At 47.9% G+C, this 26,333-nt stretch overlaps 1 protein-coding gene across 1 annotated transcript in view; it reads right to left on the bottom strand.

Moving 5' to 3' along the window:
- Positions 1-25,565, bottom strand: part of USP6NL (USP6 N-terminal like) — a 256,503-nt gene extending 230,938 nt beyond the window's left edge. Inside the window, exon 1 of the mRNA XM_089311764.1 lies at positions 25,533-25,565. The gene's annotated coding sequence lies outside the window, so the exon portion shown is untranslated. The remainder of the gene's footprint in view (positions 1-25,532) is intronic.
- Positions 25,566-26,333: the final 768 nt, after the last annotated feature.

The following is a 26,333-nucleotide window of genomic DNA, read 5'->3' as shown; positions in this document are numbered from 1 at the left end:
TTGGGCCCTGCACCTGCATGGGAGACCAGGAAAAGCACCTGGCTCCTGCCTTCGGATCGGTGTAGCTCCGGCCGTGGCAGCCATTTGGGGAGTGAACCAACGGAGGGAGGACCTTTCTCTCTGTCTCTTTCTCTCTCTCACTGTCTATCTGTCAAATAAATTCTTAAAAATTTTTTTAAAGATTTTATTTATCTTGAGAGTAGAGTTACAGACGGGGGGGGGGGGGGTCTTCCGTCCACTGGTTCACTCCCCCAATGGCCGCAACGGGAGGAGCTAAGCAGATCTGAAACCAAGGACCAGAAGCTTCCTCCAGGTCTCCCATGAGGGTGCAGGGGCCCAAGCACTTGGGCCATCTTTTACTGCTTTCCCAGGCCACAGCAGAGAGCCGGATCGAAAGAGGAGCAGCTGGGACTAGAACTGGTGCCCATATGGGATGCCGGCGGAGGATTAACCTACTGCATCACAACTCCAGCCCCTTCTACTCAGCTTCTTGACCCACAATTTTGGAGCCATCTCTTCATCTACAACCCACAGCTTAATGTAGCCACTACCCAGGATTCTGTCTCCAGCCCTCTGTTCTTTTTGGTGCATTGTCATTTGGGGGAACTTGTTTCCTCACGTTGCTGTTTGCTGTGAAACGACTCCCTGACCACCACATTACCAGTCACCATCCCTTCCCATCCACATATCTGGTCGCCCCACCATCATCCTTGCCTCTGATTTAACATATCCCAGAGGCGGATTTCACATGATGCTAACAGAGCCTCTGCTGCAGCCTCCGCCACTTGAACTTGTCCTTTAATAAGTCTCATAACAGTACTTAGGTTAAGTTAGGAGATAATGGAATAATATGAATTACCATGATGCAGGCAAAGAGGTAGCCCTAGCAAGGGGAGATGAGGCTGACAGCAACACCCTGCTGCCATGCCTGCTACAGCCTTGTTTGTCCTGGCCCTGGGCAGCACACTGGTCTGAGTGACAGCCTGGCCCACACTACCCAAACCACACCCCCCTTCCCTGCACAACCCACACCCTCTTTCTAAGCACTGCCCATTCCTGGCATGACCTAACCACCCACTCTTTCTTGTAGCAGAAACCACACGTTCCACAATTGTGTATCTTAGCAGCACTGCCAACTAGAAATATCCAATATGGTATAGGCCATGTCTTGTAATGACCTTTAGCTTATTATAATATTATAATATAATTAGAATACAATTACCATAGTTAACACTCCCACTCCCATCATGCACCTGACATCATGATATTTCCAAGATTTCCAAAAATTGCAAGGAAATGGGTGGTACTCGACTGTTGCCCCGAACTCCCTCCTTTGAATATTCAATTCAGTCCCCTCCCAGACACCATCCCCCGTGACTCCAGGATGCATCAAAGGATGCATCCCAGGAACCTGAAGCAGCTCATTCTCTTCTGGGCTTGCACTCACTCATTCACTGGAGTATGTACTTTTTCTTTAAATAAATCTTCTCTGCTCACCTTTGGCTGCGTCTCTTCCTTGAATTCCTTCTTGCAGGGAGATAAGAACCTGGACCCAGCCTAGACAGGGACCACCCCACAACAGGAGGGGTGCTGGCTTTGCCTTCCTTCCTTCCATCCTTCCTTCGCTCCCCCCCCCTTTTGCAAAAGCAGAACTTTTAACTACAATTGGTTCACACCTCTCTTTCCTCTCAGATTTTCTCCTCATCTTATTTCCCCTTGTACAGGTACCACTGGCATGGCTGTGGCATTTGGAGATCCAGCTTAGGGGAAATTGAATTAAAGATGTACCTTATTGGGTCTGGTGGGATAGATCCATGTGGTTTGAGGTCCCTTCTGTGTATACTTATTGCTAGCCATCCTGGTGCAGGAATGGCTTCCAGGAATATCCCTGCAATCCATTAGACTGATGCACCTGCGTAATGACACAAAGGTGCAGGGCCAGAAAGCATGCCATGATATGAATGCACCAGAACCAAGCGAGTGCCAAGAAAGAAGAGTATGAGATGTCCGGTCAGTTCTCACTGAAACCCAGTCAGGAAAGAAGGCCTCTTCTGCCGGGGCACTCAGTGATGCATCACAGACCATGTTGGATGCACTCCTTTTCCCGCTTTGATAACAGCAATTGTGGAACTGAGTCATCCCACGCTCTGTGCTTCAGACTATAGTAGAACTACAAAAAGCAAAGACACTGGTAACAGCTCAGACATGGAAACAAGCTACTATATTTCTAGAATCTTAGTCTATAAAATAGAATATGGGATAATCTTTAAAATGAAACACATTTATGAGATAACAGTGTTTTGTGTCGTGCACAATATCTTACCTGACTTCTGTTGCATAAACAGAGTATATTTTCTCCAATTTTAAGGTAAGATCTAAAGACGTTGTCTCACCGTAAACTGCTATCAAGTCCCCTGCTTCCTCATGGCCCAGAGGGGATCTCAGCCCCTGGCTGGATGGACCACAAATCTTGGTCTCAGCTCTTCTCATTGGGCTGCACTGGATAGAGGTAGCAATCTTTTTTTTTTTTTTTTAAAGATTTACTTATTTGAAAGGCAGAGAGAGAGAATCTTTCATCTGCTGGTTCACTCCTCAAATGGCTGCAATGGCTGGATCCAAAGCCAGGGGCCAAGAGATTCTTCTGGGTCTCCCATGTGGGTACAGGGGCCCAAGGACTTGGGCCATCTTCCACTGCATTCCCAGGCCATAGTTGGGAGCTGGATCAGAAGTGGAGCAGCGGGGACTCATGTGGAATGCTGGTGACTGTTAAAGGTAGAGGCTTAACCTGCTATACCAAAACGCCAGGCTCCAAAATATTAATTTTTAAAATTGCATGATTGTGGCCGGTGCTGGCACCCCGGGTTCTAGTCCTGGTTGGGGTGCCGGATTCTGTCCCAGTTGCTCCTCTTCCAGTCCAGCTCTCTGCTGTGGCCAGGGAGTGCAGAGGAGGATGGCCCAAGTGCTAGGGCCCTGCACCCGCATGGGAGACCAGGAGAAGCACCTGGCTTCGGATCAGCATGGTTCGCCGGACGTAGTGCGCCAGCCGCAGTGGCCATTGGGGGGTGAACCAGCGGAAAAAGGAAAACCTTTCTCTCTGTCTCTCTCTCTCTCACTGTCCACTCTGGCTGTCAAAAAAAAAAAAAAAAAAAGTTGCTTGATTGTGTTTTCAGTTATTACCTGGCCTTCTTCATAAAAAAGCTTTCCCTCTTCTGCATGAATACCTTTATATAGTATTATAATACAGTATCTACAGTAGTATGGCATCACTATCCATAGTGTCACTATAAACTCATGGATGTTTTGATTCAGTGATTTGTAATCCACTGCCATTATATTTGGTCTTGTACCCAAATTTTCTCAACTAACCAGGAGCCCTGCTGTGTGGGCTCTTCTGAATTTTTTTTAAAGATTTTATCTGTTTATTTGAGAGGGAGAGAGTTACAGAAAGGACAGAGAGAAAGGTCCTCCATCCACTGGTTCACCCCCTCAAATGACCACAATAGCCAAAACTGTGCCAATCCAAAGCTAGGAGCCCGGAGCTTCTTCCAGGTCTCCCATGAAGGTGCAAGGGCCCAAGATTTGTGCCATTCTCCACTACTGTCCCAGGCCATTAGCAGAGAGCTGGATTGGAAGAGGAGCAGCCAGGACACAAACTGGTGCCCGCATGGGATGCTGGCACTGCAAGCAGAGGCTTAACTTACTAAGCCACGGAACCCGCCCCTCCTCTGAACTTTTAACACATGATCAATGCCTGCTTCACCGCACAGGTGCTCAACATCCTGTATTTAGAAAACCCCTCTGCTGTTGCTGTCTTGACACTCTTAGTTATATTTCAACAGGGGACCCCACGTTTTTCATTTTGCACTGGGCCCTGCAAGCTATGCCATTGGTCTTGCCTGTTGGTCTTTGAGTACTTTCTTCTTTGTTTTGTGTGTGTGTGTGTGTGTGTGTGTGTGTGTTTGTTTGTTTTGTTTTGTTGTTTTTGTTTTTTGTTTTTTGACAGGCAGAGTTAGACAGTGAGAGAGACAGAGAGAAAGGTCTTCCTTCCGGTGGTTCACCCCCCGCCAAATGGCCGCTATGGCCGGTGCGCTGTGCTGATCCGAAGCCAGGAGCCAGGTGCTTCCTCCTGGTCTCCCATGCATACAAGATGTTACAGACACACTGTGCTTCCACCGCCAATGATTTGCAAGCAGTCAATGGACGCCCTCCTTTTTGGAGGAAATGGTATTTGGAAACCAACATCTGAGTACTAGATGTGGCCATTGCTCTTGGGGTGATTTTGTTTCAAGGTGCTAAGCCAAGAGCACAGTGTTTCTCCATTCCACACCACATTCCTCCTATGGTGAAAGCCCCAAAATCTTGTATAATCGATCTACCTACACAATCAATCTAGTCAATCATAGTTGCCATATCCACAAGATAGTCAATCAATTATAACCCTACTTCAGAAGCCTCCTATGCAGGTCTTTCTTTTCCTAGAATGTATCCCATCAGTCAAGATATAGTGCTCAAAAGTTACTTGTAACTTTTCTCTGTATTGTTAAACTACCTAACCACTTGGATATACTTGTTTCTGTTTGCCTTCAGCTTTATGTGCATGTGTTTTATTGTATTTATATTAAGTTATTTGGAGGGTAGAGTGACAGAAAAAGAGAGATATACACCAGTCACTCCCCAAATGCCCACAACAGGTAGAGCTAGACCAGGCCAATGTCAGGAGCCAAGAACTCCATCTGGGTCTTTCACATGGGTGACAGGGACTCATTCAGGGTGTATGTTAGTAAGAAGCTGGGTGCACAGCAGGTTAAAGCCCTTGTCTGCAGTGCCAGTAGCCCTTATGGGACAGTTCGAGTCCCAGCTGCTCCTCTTCCAATCCAGCTCTCTGCTATGGCCTGGGAGAGCAGTGGAAGATGCCCCAAGTCCTTGGGCCCCTGCACCAACATGGGAGACCTGGGAGAAGCTCCTGGCTCCTGACTTCGGATCGGCTCAGCTCTGGCCGTTGTGGCCATTTGGAGAGTGAACCAGCGGGTGGAAGACCCCTCTCTCTCTACCTCTCTCTGCAACTCTATCAAATAAATAAAAATAAATCTTTTTTATTTTCTTTTTTTTTTTAAAGCTGGATTAGAGGGTCCAGCTCTGCTGTGGCTCAGGAAGGCAGTGGAGGACGGCCCAAGTGTTTGGGCCCTGTACCCACATGGGAGACCGGGGGAAGCACCTGGCTCCTGGCTTCAGATCGGCACAGCGCTAGCCATAGCAGCCATTTAGGGGTGAACCAAGAAAGACCTTTCTCTCTGTCTCTCTTTCTCACTGTCTATAACTCTACCTGTCAAATAACAATTTAAAAAAAGAAAAAAAGGTGGATTAGAAGTGGAAATGGGACTCTGTCCCAGGTACTCCAACGTTGGATGTAGACATCCCAAGTCAGCTTACTTAACCTGTTGTACCACAATACCCGCTCCTACATGCTTTTTAAAAAGTCTACTGTGGCTTAGCAGGCTAAGCCACCACCTGCAGTGCCAGCATCCCATATAGGTGCCAATTCATGTCCTGGCTGCTCCACTTCCAATCCAGCTCCTTGCTAATAAATCTGGGAAAGCAGTAGAAGATGGCCCTGCCACCCATGTGGAAGACCAAGAAGAATCTCCTGGCTCCTGGGTTGGCTTGGCCCAGCCTCAGTCATTGTGGCCACTTGGGAAGTGAACCAGCAAAGGGAAGACCTCTCTCTTTCTCTCCCCTTCTCTGTAACTCTGACTTTTAAATAAATATTTTTTTAAAAAAGATTTATTTATTTATTTATTTGAAAGGCAGAGTAGGAGCCAGCACTGTAGCATATAGCGGGTAAAGCTACTGCCTGAAGTGCCAGCATCCCATATGGGTGCCGGTTCTAGTCCTGACTGCTCCATTTCTGATCCAGCTCTCTTCTATGGCCTGGGAGAGCAGTGGAAGATAGCCCAAGTCCTTGGGCCCCTGCACCTGTGTGAGAGACCTGGAAGAAGCTCCTGGCTCCTGGCTTTGGATAGGTGAAGCACCAGCTGTTGTGGCCAATTGGGGAGTGAACCATCAGATGGAAGACCTCTCGTTCTCTCTCTGCCTCTCCTTCTCTGTAAATCTTTCAAATAAAATTAATAAATCTTTTTTTTTTAAAAAAAGGGCAGAGTAAACAGAGAGGCAGAGGCAGAGAGGGTGAGGAAGAGGGAGAGGGAGAGAGAGAGAGATCTTCCATCTACTGGTTCACTCCCCAAATGCTGCAATGGCCAGAGCTGGGCTGATTCAAAACCAGGAGCCAGGAGCTTCTTCCAAGTCTCCCACATGGGTGCAGGGGCCCAAGGACTTGGGCCATCTTCCACTGCTTTCCCAGGCCATAGCAGAGAGCTGGAATGGAAGAGGAGCAGCCAGGACTAGAACTGGCATCCATATGGGATTCTGGCACTGCAGATGGTGGTTTTATCCACTATGCCACAGCACTGGCCCCATAAATAATTTTTAAAAAGATTTATTTATTTACTTGAAAGTCAGAGTTACACACATAGAGAAGGAGAGGCAGAGAGAGACAGAGAAAGAGGGAGAAAAAGGTCTTCCATTCACTGGTTCACTCCCCAGTTGGCCGCAACGGTTGGAGCTGTGCTGATCCAAAGCCAGGAGCCAGGAACCAGGAGCCAGGAGCTTCCTCCAGGTCTCCCACGTGGGTGCAGGGGCCTAAGGACTTGGACATCTTCCACTGCTTTCCCAGGCCATAGCAGAAAGCTAGATCGGAAGTGGAGTAGCCGGGACTTGAACTAGCACCCACATGGGATGCTGGCACTTAGGTGGTGACTTTACCTATGCCACAGTGCTGGCCCCAAAATAATCTTTTTTAAAAATCACCTATGACTTAATTTTTAAACATTTAAGACACTTACATGACTTGAATGTCAAAACTACATGAAAAAAATGTACTCAGAGAAGTGTCCCTATCACTCATCCCCCTGTTCCTTCCACTCTTTTCACACCTGTTCCCTGTATGTCATCATGCACATTGGTTCATGACTTATCTTTTCTGAAATTCTTGGGAAGATAAACAAATACGCTCTGTCTTTCAAATTGTAGCTTTGTATTCTCTTGCCCTGCCTTTCCAGCCTGGAAATAGCTCCATGATCAGTTCAGAGAGAATGCCTTCCTTCTTTTTATGGCTGTATAGTGCTCCACTATTTGGCTGGTCCCTAGTTGATTCAACCAGTCTCTAATGCATGAGGATTTGGGTTGTGGTTTCCACATTTTGCTGTTAGAAAAAAAGCCACATCAATAACCTTTTCCAGGTGTTGTTTTGCTTTTTAGGTGTTTGTTCTGAGAAAATTCATCAAAATCGGATTTCTGGATCACAGGGAATGAAACCCTGCTCACACCTTGATTTTACTTCTCTGAGACATTGGCTGTTGCTTGATTAAATGTTGTCCAGCTCTGTCCCACAGATGCTGTACAGTTTTTCAGCCAGGCATGGAGATGCTTCATTCAGCTGTGGAAACATTCAAGAAACATCTCTTGTAAGTGCCCCAGATTGGAGCACCTGTTTCCCTGGGTATCGTCTACTGCTAGAGAGTCTTTCAACTACTCCCACCACAGGTCAGCTGTGTCTGTGTGTCAACAAGACTGAATGAGTCCGTGCAAGCAAAAAAGAGGGCATCACAGCAAAGTTTTTAATTCAAGGGATTGGCCATTAAATTACCTATAAGGAGACTCCTGAAAACAGACTGTGGCTGTTCAAAAGGGACTAGCACTAGCGTCTCAAACGATTCTGATGAAGACACTACACAAGACAAAAACCACAGAGCTCACCCGCTGATCAAGGAATTAGGATTCAGAGCAGCTACCTGAGAAGCAAGATAGAAAGGATGACAGCAATCCTGCAGCGCAGCAGGCAAGCGTGTAGGCTGAGCCGCCACTGGAGCTGCTCCTCTTTTTGGTTCACATCAGAAAGCAGAGGGGGATTTAATCAAAGCTCTCATTAGTAAGGGTTACAGGTTTAACTTGAAAGACAAGATTTAAGGGCATTATAAAGAGTTATATATTTTTCATCCAACACTCATTGAACCTTGCCCGTGTTCACAGAACCCAAGGGTATTCGTGTCCTGTGGCTGCTATAGCAAATTGTCACAAACTTAGTGACTTAAACCAGCACGCACTTATCATGAGTCTCTTTGGGTTGTAGTCTGGCACTGGGAAAGCAGCCTTCCTCTTTGTCCAGCGTCCAGTTGAGTCTTCCATCTCCCAGTCAGTCTCACCTCACCCGTTCTGGCTCTTCTGCCTCCCTCTTCCCCACTGACGATCCTGGGGACTACATTGGGCTGACCCAGATAACCCGGTACCATCCTATTTCAATAGGGGATGACGACTTAATTCCATTTGAGAACTTGATTCTTCCTTGCCAGATAACCTAACAGGTTTTGAGTATTTTAGGTCATGGACAGCTTTAGGAGGACTGTTGTTTGGTCTACCACACCAAGTAACACGGGATTTTCTTGTTCCTAGGTTCCAACCTAGGGTTAGAATTCAGAGTTCCACAAAAAGCCTTCTTCAAAATCCACTGTATCTTTAATTTTTTAAATTTTTAAAAATTTTTTTTATTTTTTGACAGGCAGAGTGGACAGTGAGAGAGAGAGCAAGAAAGGTCTTCCTTTGCCGTTGGTTCACCCTCCAATGGCCGCCGCGGCCAGCATACCACGCTGATCGGATGGCAGGAGCCAGGTACTTATCCTGGTCTCCCATGGGGTGCAGGGCCCAAGCACTTGGGCCATCCTCCACTGCACTCCCTGGCCACAGCAGAGAGCTGGCCTGGAAGAGGGGCAACCGGGACAGAATCCGGCGCCCCGACCGGGACTAGAACCCGGTGTGCCGGTGCCGCAAGGCGGAGGATTAGCCTAGTGAGCCACGGTGCCAGCCCACTGTATCTTTACTAAAAGTCTCTTGGGATGCCAGGAAGGGAGTTTTATCTCTTCCCATAGTAAATCCTCTTTAGATATCTCTTCCCCTTCCCGAGGTTTCTTCCCAGTGTTCCTTCCCCTCTCTTCTCATTCTCTTTCTCTCTCACGCACAACCTCCTCCCAGAACTGTTTTTCCTCCCAAGTACCTCCCACACCTCTTCTCATGTAGAGGAACCCAGCGTACCCCATTCTGCCTCCCTATTCTCCCCACACTTGACTCCACGTGGAGGGTGGTTTTACAGGTTGCTGTCTGCTCCTCCAGATGCAGTGTCCAGCCTTTGCACCAGCTCTGTGGTCAGGGAGGTCAGTTTCGCCCTCCGTACCTGGTTGGGTTGAAGGATGGGCAGAAGACTGAGGGAGGAGATGAGGGAGGTGGAGCTTGGAGGATCCACTCACCCAGCCCCTGCCTAGCCTATGCTCTCCAGGAGACGTCAGCCCGTGTGGCAGCCCGTCTCCACCTACAGCTCTCCCTGCAGCTTCTGGTGATCATTGCTGCCCCTTGTCCCTTCAGCCGCCCACTGTTGCTAGCTCCGGGGCCTTCACCACCCTTGATGGTTTTCTTAAATTCTGATCTTGCCCTTATAGATGTTCCCTTCATCACATTCCGCTCAGTAACCGTGTTGAGTGTAGTGTGGGTTTCCTGACAAATCAGTGAGGAAAAAGCTGTGGAAATACTAATTGGAGGGCCAAACCCAACTTTGGACACATGCTACAACTTGGATGAGCCTACGGCCGGCGCCGCGGCTCCCTAGGCTAATCCTCCGCCTAGCGGCGCCGGCACACGGGGTTCTAGTCCCGGTCGGGGCGCCGGATTCTGTCCCGGTTGCCCCTCTTCCAGGCCAGCTCTCTGCTGTGGCCAGGGAGTGCAGTGGAGGATGGCCCAGGTGCTTGGGCCCTGCACCCCATGGGAGACCAGGAAAAGCACCTGGCTCCTGGCTCCTGCCATCGGATCAGCGCGGTGCGCCGGCCATTGGAGGGTGAACCAACGGCAAAGGAAGACCTTTCTCTCTGTCTCTCTCTCTCACTGTCCACTCTGCCTGTCAAAAAAAATAAATAAATAAATAAAATAAACAACTTGGATGAGCCTTGAAGACATTTGCTAAGTGAAATAAGCCAGTCACCAAGAGGCAAATACTGGATGATTCTGCTTTTGAGGAGGTCCTCAAAACTCCATGGTAAATATGTATTATGAAAACATTATGCATGAATTTTTAAAAACGGGCAGCAAAATAAACTTTTAATTTCATTTTCCATGACCTTTATTATAGTACCTAGAATGGTTGGAAAGTAGAATAGTAGTTTTCAGGGATGAGAGAAGCAAGGAAGGTGGAGTTTAACAGACTTCAAATTTCAGTGTGAGAAGATAAAAAAGTTCTGGATGGATGGCGGTGATGGCTGTGCAGCAATATGCATGCAATTAATACCTCTGAACTGTACTCTCAAAAGTGGTGAGGATAGTAAATTTTGTGTTATATATGGGAATATTTTACCATAATCAAAAAAAGAGAGAGAGAGAAGAAAAAGAAAGAACTGTAGGAATTCCTATCACACAATCAAGGGATCTCAGCTTGATTTCAGACTACAGCCGTGCCCTGAGATGGGCTGCACCCAGGCAGGTCTGGGAAACTGGTGGGGTAGTCTTAAAGGAGTTTACTTGCCAGAGAGCTGGGAACTCATTTTAAAGAAAGACCCAGCGCCATAGGCTGACGCAGCACTGGGGCACAGTTGGATTAAGTCGCCTCTTGTGACTGAGTCCTGGCTGCTCCATCTCTGATCAGCTTCCTGATAATGCGCCTGGGAAGGCAGCAGGTGACGGCTCAGGTATGTGGGTCCCTGCCATCCACATAGGAGACCTCAGTGGAGTCTCCTGGCTCCTGGCTTTGGCCTGGCCCAGACCTAGCTGTTGAGGCCGTTTGTGGAGTTAATCAATGGATGGAAGATCTCTCTCTTTTCTCCTCTCTCTGTCATTCTGCCTTTCAAACAAATTATACACATATATATATGTGTATATATATATATATAAAATATATATAATTCACATAGAGGTCTCCTGTAATATGAGGATCAAAAAGTCAGTGGAAAAAAGGAATTACAAAGTTTATTTTGGTGCAAAAAATTTAAATCCATGCATAGTTTATTTTACTTTTTTTTCCAAAAAAGATTTGTTTATTTATTTGAAAGGCAAAGTTAGAGAGAGAGAGAGAAAGAGAGATCTTCTATCCACTGATTCACTTCCCAAATGGTTGCAACAGCCACAGCTGGACTGGGCTGAAGCCAGGAGCCAGGAGGTTCTTCCGGGTCTCCCACATGGGTGCAGGGGCCCAAGCACTTGGGTCATCTTCCACTGCTTTCCCAGGTGCATTAGCAGGGAGCTGGATGGGAAGTGGAGCAGCTGGGATTCGAACCAGCACAGATGGTGTTGCAGGTGGTAGCTTTCCCCCCACAGTGCTGGCCTCTCCCCCTGTGCCTAGCTTCTTTATAATCTGCATTTTCCATGAGAAGTTTTGAAGACTCCTTGTATGCGTGTATCCCAACAATTTTTGCACCCCAACTTACCTTTAAATTCCGTTTTCCAAAAACTTTTTGAAGTACCCTCACACTCTCAGAAATGTCTTCATAGCACTTGCAAACAAAAACATGTGTTTGCCTCCTAGACTGAAAGTTCCGTGGATAGGATGGCAACTGTTTGATTCATGGCTTTGTCCCCAGCACCCAGCCCAATCAACCTGGCAGGAACAAGTGCTCATGCAACATTTGGATGAACGGGTGAACGCTGAGCACAGCATGGTGGTTGGAGCTTAACCTGTTTCTGCCCAGCCACACGGAGGCCTGTCTGGCTCTTAGGGTTCCAGAGGATCAAAAATAAATTAACTGGAGCTCTGAACTCTGTAAGGCTCTCGGACCCTACGCAGCACCACATTATACCCATCAGAGAGCTCTTCAGCGGAGCACAGCAAGCTGTCTTCTGCCTTCTCTGCTGTCTCGCAGCCTACCCTCTAATGCCAGCCATCCCAGGGCTTCAAAGTAACCTTTTTTTCTCTTTTTCTGTGGGAATGCTTTGGAGCCACATTCATCAAATTAGCTATATTTGACTTTAATGAATTGTGCAGCTATTCATATATTTCTCGAGATATTTTTGCAAACGGAGAACTTCCCCGTCCTGCTCCTGGATATTCGTGCTTTTAAATATGTCCAGTTATTTCTGATGTTATATCTGACCCCGGTTTACAGAGTGGCGGTGATCCTGGGTGGCACTAGGGCAGGATTCAGGCCTCTGTCAGGAGAGTGAAGGCGATCCAAGACACCATCTGCTGGATTCGGCACCACACGCACCTTACCAAAATTTATTCCCAGCTTCCATTTCTATGAAATAGCTAGAATAGGCAATCCAAAGAAACAGAAGACAGATGAATAGTTTCCAGAGGACTGGGAGGGAGAGGAGGAATGGAAAGTGACTGCTAACGGGGATAATGAAAATGTTCTAGAATTGACTGTGGGGATAGTTGCACAGCCCTGTGGATACACTGAGAAACACTTTAAATAAATAAGTATACTGGGGACAAGCATTGAACACAGTGCTTAAAACTCTACTTGGGCTGGCACCACAGCTCACTTGGCTAATCCTCTGCCTGCAGCGCTGGTTCTCTGGGTTCTGTCATGGTTGCTCCTCTTCCAGGCCAGCTCTCTGCTGTGGCCCGGGAGTGCAGTGGAGGATGGCCCAGGTGCTTGGGCCCTGCACCCCATGGGAGACCAGGAGGAAGCACCTGGCTCCTGGCTTAGATCGACGCAGTGCCGGCCACAGCGGCCATGTGGGGGATGAATCAACGGAAGGAAGACCTTTCTCTCTGTCTCTCTCTCTCTCTCTCACTGTCTAACTCTGCCTGGCAAAACAAAAAACAAACAAAAAACAAACAAACAAAAAAAAACACTGCTTGGGACGCACATCCCATACCCGCTTCCAGTTCCAGCTGCCTGCTACTGTGTACCCAGAGAGGCAGCAGATGATCGTTCAGATCGAGTTCTCCCAGCTTTGGCCTGGCCCAGCCTTAACTGTTGTGGGCATTCAGGGAGCGAATGAGAGGTTGGAAGATTTCTGTCTGTCTCTGTGTGTGTACTTCTGCCTTTCAAATAAATGAAAATGGATAAATAAAATTTTTTATGAGCAACTTATATGGTAAGTGAATTATATCTCAGTAAACCTGTTCACACACACACACAGACACACACACACACATAAACAATCAGGGTAAGACAGAGGGAGGAAAGGAAGAAGATGATGCCAACAGGGAATGAACAATAAAACTTAGAGAAATCAGAGAAAGAGACTTTTTTAAGGGAAAGGAAAAAAAATGGTCTTATAAAAATAGGACTTTTTACCTAGTTCCGAAGAAAAGTACTGTCTCTGAAGTATGTTCTAGAAACAGCAGGAACCAGCAAGGGGGCAAAAAAAAAAAAAAAAAAAAAATCTTGGATCAGTGCTGCAAAGGTGGAACCCAGACAAAAGCAAAGCCAGCAACGGAATCAAACACACCAAAGCAAGCCGTTGGAACACCAGGAAGCAGAGGGGAAGCAGAGGCGGGGGACAGGGGCACAGGGCGACAGGAAAGTCATTTCCAAATAAAAATGAAATGGGACAAGGGAGCACCTTTCTTTCCTGGGGCCTCCTCCTCCCCTCTTTCCCCTTTACCACCCACCTGCCTCCCTCCCCTCCTCGCCCCTCCCCACCCAAGAAGGCTTTTTCTTCCTGGAGAACCCGCCTCCTTTGCTGTAATGGACAAGCCCAGGTCCTGGCAGCCTCAGGCCGGGTACACAGGTTAGCAGTGCGTGGGTTCCCACAGGGTGCCTGTGCGTGTCCTGTACAGACGCCAGCTGGTGAGGTTATCCAGGAAGAAGCCACCTTCACAAAGCAGCTGGGGGGACAGCCCTGGGCACAGGCCAGCCAGCAGCTTGCAAGGGTGACTTCTCAGAGCCGGCTCCCTCTGCTTCCTCCCAGCCACACGTCCTGGCCAGGGACCTACACAGGGAAGCCGGAAGTCCTGGGCGTTTTTGTGGTTTGTTTTTTTTAACTGTGATGTGCTCTGGAGAAAACCTTTACATTGGTCCCCCTTAGCATTTTCATTCTTGCTCCCAGCTCTTTCTCCTGGGCTGCTCAGTGGGGCTGATGTCAAGGTCCTGGAGACACAGGGATGCCCTCACTCTTGTTCTATTTGGTCTCCCAAGCAGAATTAAAATCCTGCTGGCTTTGTCAGTGGGGTGTTCATTTTCAGAACTGTGCATCATATCAAACCATCAAATGAATCGTGCACATGGAAATTGGAGAGTGAGCCTTTCTCCGCCAAGGTCAAAACACGGGTCCAAGGAGAGGTCCGTGACACGCATAATTAGGGGAGTCATTTCCTACAGAATTATGCCACCAGAAAGCATTTATTAGGTACCTAATTGCTTATGGTTCTGGGCTAATCACTGTATAAAGAGGATTGCACAGAATTAGTCTCAGTCTCTCTCTCTCTCCCTCTCTCTCTGGCTTTCAAGATCTTACCACGTAAGGTAGACAGCACCCACCTGGACAAACAGGTTCAGGACTCAACAGCAGCCGATGGGAGCTGAAACCACCCCAGTGACTAGACACTGAAGCATTCACCTGGTCAGTGTCAAGTGCATTTCATGGGTGGGGAGCCAGGAGAGCACACCCCTAGTGGGAGTGGCCGCTGGGCTTCCTCGGGACACCCGGGCTCTGTGGCAGCTGGTCCCCACACCCTTCAGAAGATGCCACACCAGCCTTCTGGCAGGCAGAGAGGGCCACCCGGGATTAGGAGGTTAGGAGGTAAACAGCTGGGCGGGAGTGGGAGGAGGCAGGGAGCACACGGCCAGGGCGTGGGCAGCAGAGAACAAGGAAGCAGAGGTGGCTCTTCCAAAAGGACACGGCAGAGAGCAGCTGTGGCCGCCACCCCCGCCCACACCTCTAGCCCCAAAGGCTTTCTTCCATCTCTGCACTGGGCTCATAGGTGGGTTCTAGATGGCATGTGGGTGGAGGAAGCAGGTGAGTGGAGCATCTAGCTAAGGGTTAAAACATGCGGCATGGAAGGCAAGGGGTGGGGGACATGAAGACCTGCCTTGCTCAGAGGGAGGGTTGTCAAGAGAGGGAGAGAGAGAGAGAGAGAGAGAGAGGATGGACGGTACAGCCTCGGATCTGCCCTTGAGAATTCCATGATGAGGAGGACTCAGGAAAGCCTTGGTGTTTCTGCAGATGAGTGAAAACCACATGGAGGCGGATGCCCAGGAGCTGCTGATCAGTTTCTGCTGACTGATGGCTTCAGTTTCCCATCAGGCCTTGCAAACAGGGGTTTGGCAACCGGCGAAACCTGACTCGGCGTCACCCAGCCTCCAAAGCAAAAGAGGATTCTGCTGCTCCAAAGCCATCACCAAAGCCACACCTCCTCCTAGACCTTTGACATCTGCCGTCTCAAAACTAGAGAGAATAGAATAGAATAGAGAGGATCCCAGCTTACCATAGCAGAAACCCACACGCACAGCCTGCATCGCAGCTCAATAGGCTAATCCTCTGCCTGTGGCACTGGCACAGTCGGGGTGCCAGGTTCTGTCCCGGTTGCCCCTCTTCCAGGCCAGCTCTCTGCTGTGGCCCGGGAGTGCAGTGGAGGATGGCCCAAGTGCTTGGGCCCTGCACCCCATGGGAGACCAGGAGAAGCACCTGGCTCCTGGCTTGGATCAGCGCGGTGCGCTGGCTGCAGCGCGCTGGCCACAGTGGCCATTGGAGGGTGAACCAACGGAAAAGGAAGACCTTTCTCTTTGTCTCTCTCTCTCACTGTCCACTCTGCCTGTCAAAAAAAAAAAGGGGGGGGGGAAGAAAGAGAAAATAAAAAGAAAAGAAACCCACACGCAGAAGCTGAAAACCGTAACTCTGATGGATCAGTTGCTGAGGCTCAGTATGGAGAAGTCTCCAAGTTCAAAGCTCCCAGGGAACCAGTCTTACGGGAGTCAGGGGTAGGAGAGGCACACATTTGTGAAGCTCACTTCCTGGAGCTACACCAGGTTCTACAGAGATTGCTGGAGAAAAACTCCCTGCCCTTGTTCTTCTAGCAGGAGAAGGGGGAAAAGGAACCTTTTTTCCCGTGGTTGGATTCCATGTTTCATTTCTCGGCTTGATTCAAATAACCTGTGTCATGAGTGTACAATGAAGAAGGGCTGCTTCCTTTTTTTTTTTTTTTTCCGGAGAAACCTTTTATTTAAGGAATACAAACTTCATGCATTCATAAGTATAACTTTAGGAATATAGTGATTCTTTTCATCATATACACCCTCTCACCCCTTTTCTGCCTCCCTCTCCTATTCCCAGTCCCATTCTCCACCAAGATCCAATTTCAATTAACTTTATACACAGAAGACCAACCCTATACTAAATAAATAAAGAGTTCAACAATTTGCACACGTGAAAAACTAGGAGTGACTGCTCCAACATGGGCTGCTTCCTCTTTACCAGTGTTCCAGTAATCGAGGATGAGGACGTGAACTTGGGTTCCACTGTGTGGGGGAGGGGCCAGGGCCTCCTAACTTTTCCTTGTTTCCCCATCCCCCACCAAGTCTGTCCCCTGCCCTCCCCAGGGAGGCCCCATTTCTGGCTTAGCTCCAAATAAGAAGCTAACCACTGAACCTCTCTTCTGAATGCCCTGTGGGCCCACCAGGTATGTGCCAGGGGCGTTAAAAGAACCATTTTTAAATAAGACAAAGCATTTTGTTCTTAAAAACAAAAAAAAATTTATTAATTAATTCGAAAGGCAGAGTTATAGAGAGAGGGATAAATCTTCCATCTGCTGGTTCACCCCCTAAATGGCAGCAATGGCCAGGGCTGGGCTGGATCAAAACCAGGAGCCAGGAACTCCATCCAGGTCTCCCACCGGGTGGAGATGCCCAAGGACTTGGGCCATCTTCTGCTGCTTTCCCAGATGCATTAGCAGGGAGCTGGATCAGAAGTGGAGCAGCTGGGACTTAGACAAGTGTCCACGTGGGATGCCCATGCCACAGGTGGCAGCCTAACCCACTGCACCACAGTGCTGGCCCTGCATTCCATTCCCAACAAAATCTGGCCACAGGAGAAACCAGCTAAGCAGAGGCTGAACTGCTCTGGCTTTATCAGATGCTAACTTACCTGCAGGAAGATCCCCAGCCATGCTGACGTCCACAGTGCAGGGGCAGAGGCTCACCACAATGCTGACTGTAGACAGCGTCCCCTTCCCCAACACCTGATGTCCCCACCATGTTACTAACGGCCAATTTACCAAAGTTCTGTTTATAACATACCTACCTTTCAACAAGAAATTACAAGGCATACTAAAAGATAAAACAAACCAAAATCAAAACGAAACCAAACCCACAGCTTCAAAAGACCAAACAAGCATCTGTATCAGATATGGCAGGAATGCTGGAGTTCTCAGACCAGAAACTTACAACAACTGTGAGTAACGTACTAAGGAATCCGATGGGAAAAGTAGACAAACGCATAAGGACAGAAGGGCAGTGTAAGCAGATGGGTGGAAATTCTTAGAAAGAATCCAAAAACACATACTTAACAGAAAAGGAGATTGCCTTTGATGGGTTCAGGAGTAGGCAGGACAGAGCTGAGGCAAGAATCTCTGTGCTTGAGGATATGACAATAGCAATTTCTAAAACCACAAAGCAAAGAGATCAAAGACTGGGAGAGCTGGCCTGCTCGCCAGTTAATAGCTGTCAGCTTTCCAGACCATTTCAGATCCCAGGCAGGACTCCCAGGCTCCTGCAGTCAGGCCTCAAACAAAGGGGCATCGCATCTAAACCAAACGTGTCCTTGGCCTGGAGAGCAGAACTCCGGGTAATTGCTCCCCAGCACCACTAGACTCTCGACTCAGGGAGAGACCAGGGAGAAAGCACACTTCAGTACAGGCAGTGCACTTGGTGAGTGGGGCTGTCACAGATCTAAGCACTTCCTTTCTTCCCAATCCAAGGACACACACGTTCTGTAATTACGCAAGTGTATGTTTGAGAAAAGAAACGTGGAAGGCAGTCTGGGGGTAGGTGTTTGGCTTGGCAGTTAAGATCCTTATGACTCACATCAGAGCACCTGAGTTGTGTGTGTGTTTTTTTTTTAAAGATTTATTTATTTATTTGGAAGTCAGAATTACACGGAGAGAGGAGGGAGGGGGAGAGAGAGAGAGAGAGAGAGAGAGAGAGAGAGGTCTTCCATCCAATGGTTCATTCCCCAATTAGCCACAACAGCCTGAACTGCGTTGATCTGAAGCCAGGAGCCAGGAGCTTTGGTCTCCCACACGGGTGCAAGGGCCCAAGGACTTGGGCCACCTTCCACTGCTTTCCCAGGCCATAGCAGAGAGCTGGATCGTAAGTGGAGCAGCCAGGATTCAAACTGGTGCCCATATAGGATGCCAGCACTGTAGGCGGCGGCTTTACCCACTACACCATAGCACCGGCCCCAGACCACCTGAGTTTGACCTCTGGCTCCACCTCCTGACTCCATCTTCCTGCTAATGTGAACCCTGGGAGGCAACAGTGATGGCCCCAGGGGATGTGGTCTTGGCACCTGCACTGGAGACCAGGACCTCCTTCCGGCTCCTGCCCTTGATTTCCCTCATTCCCACTAGCCCTGACCACGGCCGGCCTCTGGGGACTCTGTCTCTCAAATTAAGAGAATTTGCTTTCTTGCTTTTTTGTTTGTTTAGGATTTATTTTATTTATTTACAGAGAGAAAGGGAGAGCCTGGAACTCATCATCTAGGTTTCCCACATGGGTGGCAGGGGCCTAAGCACTTGGGCCATCTTTTTTTTTTTTTTTTTTAAGTTTTATTCATTTGTTTGAAATGCAAAGTTACATAGAGGCAGAGGCAAAAAGAAATAGAAGTCCTCCATCCACTGGTTCACTCCCCAAATGGCTGCAATGGCCAAGCTAGGCCAAACCAAAGCCAGGAATCAGGAGCTTCTTCCAGGTCTCCCACATGGGTGCAGGGGCCCAAGCACTTGGGCCATCTTCTACTGCTTTTCCAGGCCATAGCAGAGAACTGGATGAGAGTAGAGCAGCTGGGACTTGAACTGGCATTCATATGGAATACTGGCACTGCAGGCAGCGGCTTTTACCCGCTATGCCACAGCGCCGCCCCCCGCCCCCTCATTTTTTTGGAAAAAAAAAATTGTTTATTTATTTGAAAGGCAGAATTGCACATAGACAAAGGCAAAGAGAAAGAGAAGTTGGGCCATCTTCTATGGCTTTTCCAGGTGCATTAGTAGAGAACTAGATCAGAGGTGGAGCAGTCAGAACTCGAACCTGTGTTCACATGGGATACCAGCATCACAGGTGGTGACTTAAACTGCTGCACCCCAACACCAGCCCCACAGGCAATGTGTAGAAGAGGAAATATTGGTGATTAATGAAGTTACTCAACCCATCAATTCTCATGGAAGCATAACTTATGACAGACAGTGAGATACTATGTTTTTGCAAATCAGAGTGGTAAAAATTCAAGGCTGTTATATCCAAATGGGAAACTAGGGTCCTTCCTACACCATGGTGGGTACATTGTTAAACCTGTCTTGGGTGGCAAGTTGGCAGTCTCTAAAAAAATTCACACGTTTTGGGGCTGCTGTTGTGAAACAGTGGGTAAAGCCACTGCGATGCCGGCATCCCGCAAGGGCACCAATTTGTGTCCCAGCTGCTCCATTTCTGATCCAGCTCCCTGCTAACGGCCTGGGGAAAGCCACAGAAGATGACCCAAGTGTTTGGGCTCCTGTGCTCACGTGGGAGACGCAGATGAAGCTCTTGGCTCTTGCCTTCGGCCTGGCCCAGCCCTGGCTGTTGTAGCCATCTAGGGAGTGAACCAGCAGTTGGAAAATCTCTCTCTATCTGTTTTTCCCTCCCTGTGACTCTGAATTTCAAATAAATAATCTTTTTAAAAAAGTAATACCTTTAAATCAATAATTCACTGCCAGGTGTTAGCCCTGGTTTTCATCTGTCCCAAACCATTACTCATATGTGTATACAAAGCAGCAAAAAAAATTTGTTATAATAATGTTTAAAATAGAAAAAAAAATGGAAACAACTTACAGAGCCTTCCATAGGGAGACTCCTTACATTTCGGTATAAGCACACAGAACATAATGTAACAACAACGAAAAATGAAGGTTTATATGGGAAAAATCAAATAAATGGTCCCTAGGAAGAGACTTCAAAGACACATGGTTCATTGCAAACTGCAAACTGCACAGCACTACAGAAAACAGCCGCAGAGGCGTACAACTACATACATGTGGTCATGCGTATGAGAACACCTGACACACTTACAGCAAACTGATCACAGCAGTTATCTCAAAGAAAGGAAGTCGATGGCTAGAGAATTATCCTATTTATGCTACTTTAACAAAATATCACAAACTAGGTAATTTATAAACAATAAAAACGTTTTTCTCCCAGTCCTGGAGGCACAGGAAGCCCAAGACCAAGGCACCAGCAGGTGGGGGGCCTGCTGCAGGTCCAGTCCCCACTTCCAAGATGGCGCCTTGTACCCTGTGTCCTCCAGAGGGGACAAGTGCAGCATCCTCAGGTGGAAGTGATAGAGAAGGGAGTGAACCCGCTCTTGAAGCCTTCTGGAAGGGTACCCTAATTCCATCCACAAGGGCTCCACCTTCATAACTTAACCAATTCCTACAAGGCTCCAAATCTTCATACTATATTGTTGGCTATTCAGTTTCCATACGCAAACTTTGGGAAACATATTCAGACCATAGCAAGAATTAAAGGAAATTTTTGCCTTTATCTGTATAGGTTTTTTTTTTTTTTTTAACAGTGAGATTGTATTCATGTGTTACTTGGGCAATTAAAAATGGATTTGGGGGTACATGTTTAGCTTAGAAGTTAATATGCCTGCATCGCACATTAGAGTTCTTAGGTTCAGTTCTCAGCTTCACCTCCTGATTTCAGCTTTCTCCTAAAGCAGACCCTGGGAGGCCGTGGTGATGGCTCAAGTGGTTGAGTTTCTACCATGCATATGGGGAACCTGGGTTGTGTTCCTGGCTCCTTGCTCCAGCCCCAGCCCAGCCTGGCCCAGCCCTAGCCATTGCTAACATTTGGGAAGTGAACCAGTGGATGAGAGTTCTCTCCCTCCAGAACTCTCTCTCTCTCTTTCCCCCTCCCTCTGTGTCTCCTGCCTTTCAAATATATCTAATTTTTCCTAAATTAATTTTAAGAACGTCTGTTTTCATGAGCCAGAGAAATAGAAGCAATGAGGAACTATGTGTTGCAAAGTAAGAACTTCTTCCCAAGGAACTGGACACAATTCTCTGCCTCATGCCTTCTACTTACAGAATCAGCCAACTGACACGCAAGTCTCACGGATGTCTGTTAGCTGGGTGACTCTGGCAATCTATTCCAAAGCAATGTCATGTCCCACCACCACTAATCCCCACCCCGTCAGAATGAGGACTACACAGACAGGGACATTTCTCCTGGGAACTAAACAGCCAGGAAGCTCCCTGGAATATGACCCTCTACCGTCCAAGAACTGAATGTCAGATCATTCGTCTTGGCCTCCCTCCAGGGGAATTTCCTTAGGCATGGAAGACAAAGCACCTCATTATCACACGACTCAACCTCAGTGCGTTCACTTTGTCTGTGGTTTTGAAAAAGAGACTCTGGAACCATTTGAATTCTCTCTTGGCCATTTTAACAAATCACCCACAAGAGGATTTGTGAGTGACAAGAATAGATCATCTCCCAGGCCTAAGAATTGACAGCCATTGAAAGAAACACTGGGTCCAAATGAAGACACAAAGCAACAGAGGCACACCAGGGAGCTGGGGAGGAAGGAGTCCAGAAGTCAGAAATAACTGCATGTCAGGAAAAGTATCATTTTCCTCGCTGGTTTCACCTTCATACTTCCCTCTTTTATCTTTTTTATTTTTTTTCCAGATGAGTGGTTCAAATGGTGAACCGTGAATCAGTCCTTGGTCCTCAGGGAATGTTTGGCATAAAATATTAGCCACAAAAGCTTTCATTATCTTTCGAGAAGAACAACACAACATTTTTCATCTCACTCCGGCTAGCAGGAACACAGCAAACAGATTTTACTGGCAAAGACGGTGATTACAGATGCGTTGAACCAAACAGCACTGCGTTCCCTTCATCCTTCATTTAACAAATGGTGACTTCCTAGGGTGGTTCACATCGGAGGGTCAAGCATACAGAAATGCTATTATAGTCTCAACTCCATCAAAATTAAAATGAGCACATGTGATCCCATGGTGAATCCTAAGTCATATTGCAACAACTGAAGCAATATTTCCTGTTCACATCAGGTAATCACATGACCCACCGTCTGTAGGTTCTTGGTAAAGGAAATACAACCCAATCAAAAAGCTGTTGTTCCACCTGCTGCATCTAGCTGAGAGGCATGCACACTCTCAGTGTGCATCCACACGAAGTGTGCGGATAGTGATACGCTATTACATACATTTCTGTACATCAGAAAATTTTCTTAATAAAAAGTTGAAAAGTTTTCAGTTTTTTTTTAATGTTTTCCCTGGACATTAATTTATTCAACCTCAATTAATCCCCTCCAGCTTTACTCCTTCAGATTGTCCTTTACCATCACTTTACCTCCTTCCAGTTTCACCTCCCTTCTCTGTAACCCACAGGCCTTCTCCCCAGTGTTTTTTTTCCTCCTCTGCACCTGTGCTTACAGGGCACTCTCCCAGCAGTGCTCCTCCCGATGGCCTTCTCTTACCTACACTCGACCTGTTTAAGGCCCATCCTGAATGTTCTTCTCCACCCATTCCCTGTATTCAGCACCCAAAGTCTGAACCATCATCACCTTAACTCCTGTCTCACGGGTGGGGTGCACATGGAACAGCTCACTCAGCAAAAATAATGGCCACTCCAGGGTTCTCGCTCAGCTATGGGAAACCAGGAATCAAGAGGAATTAGAGGTTGATCAATCATTTGTCGATGCCAGTGCAATGATGCCTCTAAAGGTAGACAAAAGAAGTCTTCCCTAAAAATATGCACCCACGCCATGCATCATCCCAACACACATTTGTCAAGCGTCTATCATATGCCAAGCACTCTTCCAGACACTTCAGGAATACTAATGAATACAAAAGATAATCTTTTTTTTTTTTTTTTTTGACAGGCAGAGTTAGACAGTGAGAGAGAGAGAGACAGAGAGAAAGGTCTTCCTTTTGCCGTTGGTTCACCCCCCAAGTGACCACTACAGTCGGCGCGTTGCAGCCGGCATACTGCACCGATCCAAAGCTAGGAGCCAGGTGCTTCTTCCTGGTCTCCCATTCAGGTGCAGGGCCCAAGGACATGGGCCATCCTCCACTGCACTCCCGGGCCACAGCAGAGAGCTGGACTGGAAGAGGAGCAACCGGGACAGAATCCGGCCCCCCAACCAGGACTAGAACCTGGTGTGCCGGTGCCGCAGGTAGAGGATTAGCCTAGTGAGCCGCGGCACCGGCCATACAACTGATAATCTTTTAGAGGACTCATTCTTATTTATTGATTTTCATTTTAGAAGGCAGGCGAAGAGTTCCCATCTGCTAGTTCACTTCTGATTAGCCCACAAAGCCAGGCACTCAGAACTCAATCTAGATCTCCTACGTGGGTGACAGGAACCCAAGAACTTGAGCCATCCCCTGTTGCCACCCAGGGTGCACATTAGCAGGAAGATGGAATCAGGTGCAGAGCTAGGACTTAAGCCCAGGGACTCGGCTACAGGATTTGGGCTTCCCAAGCTGTGTCTTCAGTGTTGTGCTAAGTGCTCACCCCAAAACATATTTTAATAGGGAGAGGGTGGGGGACATTAAGGAAACAGCAAACACAACTCACATATGAAAACAATCAGTGTATTCTACAGTGAACTAAAGACGATAAGCCTGTAGGAAGAAGACATAACTGGAAAGGTTAAAGAGGTTTGAGTGGGCAAGGTGGGGAATGGTTCACGGGTGGGGATGGCAGTTTTTAAACAGGACGGCCAGGGAGGGGTCCCCAAGAAGGTGACATGTAAAGAAAGACTTGACAAATGAGAGGGCGTTGGCCGTGCAGCCATCTGGGGGAACGGCATTCCAGGCAACCAGGCAGAGAGAACCCAAGCGAGAACAAGCCCAGGGAGTGCTTCCTGTCCCCTCTCATCTCTCAGTGTGAACACTCCGTACCTCCCAGCAAGGAACAGCGACTTTGCTCACTTCCTTCCTTCCCCTGCTTCAATGGCTCTGGCTTTTCAACAGCGACACTGTCTTCAGCGCTGCGGGTGATAAGTGTCCAGGAAATATGAGTGAAGTGGGGAAGCAAAGAGGCCACCCCCTGCTTTGGGGGCTCCCCAGCATCTACCACAGCGTGGATCTCAAGCAAGACTCTCAAGAGAATACACGTTAACTAACTGCTGACCTCCTACATGAACAAAGTCTTCAATATCATGTTCAAGCCCCTTTCTTCGGTTGATTTCACATTGTGTCTTTTGGAGAATTGAAAACAGAACTTAATGCATTATAGGGTAGTGAAAGAATGATCTCACTCCTGTAAGCATTTCGGGGATGAACCCAGGGATGGAAGATCTCTGTCTGTTATTGTGTGTGTGTATCTCTCTCTCTCTCTCTGCCTTTTAAATAAAATAAAGTTAAGTAAAATTAAAATTAAACAATACTATCCCATGCCAAACCTCTGATGGGAACTAGCCAAGTCAGTGTGTGGGAGGAAGAAGGGAGGCACAAGGCAGAGGGGACAGAAGGGGAACCTGCCAGGCCCTTGAGAAGCAACAGTGCCATCAGCCTGCAGAAGTTCGGCTGGAGTTAGCTCAGTGTTCAGGAGGGCCTTGCACCAAGGACCCTCACACGGTGTCTCCGGGAACTGAAGACAATCAGCACACCCAAGAACTACAATGTGTACGTCTTAAAGAAATACGGGCTAGCACTCATGTTAGCACCATATGGAAGTCCTTATGCAAAGTGGGAGACGGATTAAGTGAAGCAACAAAAATTAGAATTTCACTGGGTCGGCGCTGTGGCGTAGGGGGTTAAGCTGCCGCCTGCAGTGCCAGTATCCCATATGGGCGCTCGTTCTAGTCCCAGCTGCTCCACTTCTGATCCAGCTCTCTGCTATGGCCTGGGAAAGCAGTAGAAGATGGTCCAAGCCCTTGGGCCCCTGCACCCATGTGGGAAACCCAGAAGAAGCTCCTGGCCCCTGGTTTCGGATCGGCAGAGCTCTGGCCATTGCGGCCATCTGGGGAGTGAACCAGCGGATGGAAGACCTCTCTCTCTTGCTCTCTGCCTCTCCTTCTCTCTGTGTATAACTCTGACTTTCAAATAAATAAATTGAAAAAAAAAAAAAGAATTTCATCTGCCCTGATTCTTAGTCATTTGCTATCATCCAGCAATCCAGCAACACACACACACACACACACACACACACACTTTGAAAACCCCAAGCTGGATTACCCAGCCAGAAACACCTAGGCACCTGAATCAGATTGACTTCTTTCTAAGCTGTGGTTGAGATATAATCATTATTCTAACCGGAGAGGGAACTCACCTTTTTCTTCAGGGTTTACATTTCTTGACACACATTCGAGCAGGCAGCTTGTTTATTTCCCTGCCTTCTCCTGACGTTTCTGTTTTCTTCTGCAGGATGCGATGCCTTCAGGGTAATGCCAGCCGCAAGCACGGGGATCCAGCCACTCACCGCCTTCACTCCGTGTGCGACTCCACCTCGAGGAACAGGAAGCTTGGACCTTGAAGAGTAAGTTCACAAGGAAACTTCTATTTACAGCTGTGGCAAGTATAGGAAGGAAGTTTTTTTTAAGCATTTATTTATTTGAAAGGCAGAGTGACAGAGAGAGAGAAAGAGATGAAGAGAGACAGAGAGAGAGAGAAAGAGATGAAGAGAGAGAGAGAGAGAGAGTCTTCCATCTGCTGGTTTACCCCCCAAATGGCCACAACAGCCAGGTCTGAGCCAAGAATTCCATCCAGTTCTCCCATGTGGGTGCAGGGGCCCAAGCACCTGGGCCATCTTCCACTGCCTTCCCAGGTGCATTAGCAGGAAGCTGGATCAGCAGTGGAGCAGCCAGGACTCCAGCCAGCCCTCTGATACAGGATACCGATGTTACAAGCAGCAGCTTAACCCGCTGTGCCACAGCACCGGCCCCCAGGAAAGATGTTTTAAAGGGACTACATGGGGCAGTCATGGGGTCAGGTTTGCTTTAGGAAGAGGTGGTTAAGCTGCGCCTTTAGTGAGGACATGAAGGAAGTGTAGCAGGTTCCCCTGGAGGCAAGGGGTTTAATGCTTACAAGGAACTAAAGGCCAGGATTTCCAGGGGAAATGAGAGTGGTGGGG

Source organism: Oryctolagus cuniculus, chromosome 13 (genome assembly GCF_051225735.1).
Source record: "Oryctolagus cuniculus isolate XC-2025 breed Fujian yellow rabbit chromosome 13, ASM5122573v1, whole genome shotgun sequence".
In the NCBI taxonomy this organism is placed as follows: Eukaryota; Metazoa; Chordata; class Mammalia; order Lagomorpha; family Leporidae; genus Oryctolagus; species Oryctolagus cuniculus.
Note: the sequence above shows the minus strand (reverse complement) of the source record. Positions and strands in the feature narration are given on the sequence as shown.